Genomic DNA, 3,728 nt, shown 5'->3' with positions numbered 1-3,728 from the left:
TTTCAATTCCTAAGACGTTTCTTCTAAATAGGTAAGATCTAAGTCTAATGTGTTTAGATCTAATTAGATTAGCTAGGCTTGCCTCGGCCCTATTTAGGTCCTTATAGAGCTAGTAGTTATATTAACTAAATTTGATTAGTGCCTTAAGGGTTCCCGGTCTAACTTATGTTTTGTTCTATTCCTACTCCTATAGGTATCTAGCAATTGATTCTGCTAGGCTTTGTTTCTCTCCCTTTAGCTTATCTTCCTTTAGCCTTATATTTAGTCCTTAGAGCTCTTTCTCTAGCATTTCTCTTATTAAGACTCTATATTACTCTAGGTCTTTGACTTTCTAGGGAGTTATTTGTAGTCTGTCTCGCCTCCTAGTCCTAATATACTAGGCTTTTATCTTGTCTAGTGCCTTTTAGATAGTCTGTTAGGCTAGGTATTCTATTATCTTTGCTGTATATTAGTGTCTTAGTCCCTTGAAGTATTGTTTAACTAGTAGGATCCCTAATTCTATTTCTACTACCCTTGTTAGTGTAGTTTTATATGCTTCTAGGATTTTCTTTAGGCTTTAGGTTTAGGACCTACTAACTAGTTGCTTAATCCTCTTTAGTGTTTTCTCCTAGGCTGTCTATATCTATACTCTATATAGTATTGCTAGCTTAACAATTGCTTTATATATAACTTTGGCTTTCTCGAACGTAGCCCCCTATATAGAGGCTATAAGCCTATTAATGGATTGCATATTAGCATCTGCCCTCTGCTTTGCCTTCTTTACTTATAGTCCCTAATTTAGTTTTAGATCTAGCTAGATCCCTAGTACTCTAAGCTCTACTAATAGTTGGGTTTTAAAGCCTTAGATAGTGATTAATTGCTTTATATTATAGGTTGATTTAGCCTTACTAAAGTAGATAAGCTAGTACTTTTCTAGGGCGAATTTTGCTCTATACCTCCTTGCCTATTTCTTATACTCCTAGTACTTCTCTTCTAGGATCTTGCAGTTTGTTTCTGTTGTCTTAGACTAGGCTAGGATGTTTGTATTATCTATAAACCCTAATGCTAATATGTTTTTGATTCTAGGAGTAGGAGTAGGTCTGCTATAAAGATAAGGAAGAGGATTAAGGAGAGTGTTAATCCTTAGGGGATTCCCTTTTTAGTTAGTATTAGGTCTGATTTAAATTTGCCTAGAATAAGCTATATTAATCTTTCCTATAGGAAGGACTAGATAAATTGGACTATCTAGTTTAGTATAGCTTTCTGTTTAAGTATATATAGGAGCCTTTTATAGGAGATATTGTTAAAGGCTCCTAAGATATTAAGGGAGAGGAGGGTTGCTACCTAGTTTTAACTATAGTGCTAGATATACTTAATCTGTTCTATAATTAGTTCTATAGCTGTTAGTATTAACCTCTTCTTTCTTCCTCCTATCTAGCCTTTAGGAAGGATGTTCCTTTCCTCGGTAAAGGTTATTAGCCTTTTAGCGACAATTTTTTCTAGTACCTTGCCTATTGTATTAAGTAGGGCTATTAGTCTATAAGCCTTAAGCTGTATATAGTCTTCCTTCTAGGGCTTCCTTAGCACTACTATTAGGGACTTCCTAAATAGTCTTAGGTAGTGTCCTAGTGCTAGGCTTTATAAAAAGATATTAGCTAGTACTAGGGCTAGCCCCTTCCTATATACTTTTAGAAGTTTGTTATAGATCTTGTCTTCTCCTAGTGCCTTATTACCTAGAATTTTCTTTAGGATCCTTTTAATAGTTTCGGGTTTAACCTAGGTGTCTCTTAGTATACCTAGTAGTAGAGTCTCTTGTTCTTTCTCCTTTATATCTAATAGGTCTGCTTATACTTTTCTATAGAAGAAGTGTTAGCCTAGGGCTCTTACTTTCCCTTCTATTATAGTCTGCATTTGTCCTTATTAGTCTATAATATCCGGGAATTGTAGTAGTATGTCCTTATCCTGTTTAGGTCTCCTTACCTATTTAGCTATCCTCTATATCTCCTCTAGTTTCTTTGTAATTATTCCTATTATAGATCTCTATTCTTGTATCTTATCTTTCTTAATCTAGATCTTCTTTTCCTAGTAGGCTTTATTATAGTTATCCTATGCTTCCTAGGTGTAGGTTTATATCTACTACCTCCTAGCCTTCTTTGCTGCTTTAACCTTCCTTATATACTTATTAGTCTAGTATAGTTGCTAGTATAGTAAATGTTTCTTTGCTAGGGTATACTTTCTAGCTACCTGTTTTAGGATTCCTATTAGTTCTTCTACTGCCTTATTAATGTCCTCTAGCCTTAGTAGGTGCTTTATTAAGAGTTCCTCTAGTTTTAGGTCCCTTTCTAGTTCCTCCCTAATCCTGCCCTATTAGGCACCTTTCTAGTTAAGCTTCTCTTCTAGTTCCCTTTCCTAATTAGCTTAGACATTTAGCTCAATCTATACCGGGAAGTAGTCTAATAATTCTTCTAGTTCCTAGTTAACCCTGCATCTTGTAATCCTATTCCTAATCTAATATAATATAAAGTATAGGTCTAGTATACTACTGCTTCCTCTTGCCTCCTAGGTAATTAGTCCCTTTAGGGTAACAATTTCTATTCCTTCCCTCTCTAATATATTAATTAGTCTTCCTACTAGGAAGTAGTAAGCTAGGGTAAAGTCTAAGCCCTAGAGGGGGTAGTAGAGGTTGAAATCCCTAAGTAGGATTTAGTAGGTGTTCCCCTAGATAACTCTAGGTAGTCTTTCTAGGGTTTTCAGTTAGGTACTGCTTCTTAAGTCTAGTAGTGGGTTGTATATATAGTAGACTTAGAGTGTACCTTAGGATGTCTCTATTTAAACTAATATTAGGTCCCTATCCTCCTATAGTATAGCCTGCTAGGTTTCTATATCTATCTCCTTGCTAATATAGATATATATCCTTAGGGCTCCCTAGTTGTAGATAATTAGGTAGTATCTTAGGTCTTTGACTATTGCTAGTCTCTTTATATATAGGTTGAGCTAGGGCTCTTAGATTGTAATAATGTAATATTCTTTTAGGTTTAGTGCTTAAAGGAAGCTCCTCTATACCTTGTCTTTGCTCTTATTAACATTGTACTATATAATGTTTAGTAATGTTGTAATGTTTATTAGGTTTTATCTATATTATTTCCCTATAAGTTTTCCTTTAGTCTTCCTTTACTTTAGACTAACATTTAACTAAGCTTTATCTGCCCTACTTCCTTTCCTACAATGTTAAGGTATCTTAGTCTCCCTAGTTGCTAGTGACTCTCTTATACTAGTAAGGCCCTAAATGTAAACCTATTATCTTGTCTAGACCTCTTTTATAGTACTTAGCTAGGTTGCTTCTGTACCTAGCTGCCCTAGCTTGTTATGTATCTTTTTAGTGTGTTAATTCTAGCTTCCTTTGCCTTCCTAGCTACCTATATTCTTACTAGGCATTCCTTCGCCTAAGAGGGGTGTCTTTTAGTATAGTATACACATCTTACTTCTCCCTTATATACTTTGTATTCTTTAACCTAGTAATCCCCTATATAATAGGAGCAGGTATTAGTTGTCTTTATATACTTAGCTGCTAAGTGCCTATAGTGTTGATATTTAAAGCACTGTATTATCCTATAGTTGCTTCTATATATCTCTGTTTCTAATCTTTTAAAGTCCTAGACAACCCCTAGTCTAGCACTATATTAGCTTGCTCTATACTCCCTATCCTAATAATTGTGAGCCAGCTCAGTCTCCGCAGTTTTCTTGGGATC

This window comes from Pseudocercospora fijiensis, assembly GCF_000340215.1.
Source record: "Pseudocercospora fijiensis CIRAD86 unplaced genomic scaffold MYCFIscaffold_4, whole genome shotgun sequence".
Lineage (NCBI taxonomy): Eukaryota > Fungi > Ascomycota > Dothideomycetes > Mycosphaerellales > Mycosphaerellaceae > Pseudocercospora > Pseudocercospora fijiensis.
The sequence above is the reverse complement of the archived record's forward strand: the minus strand, read 5'-3'. Positions refer to the sequence as shown.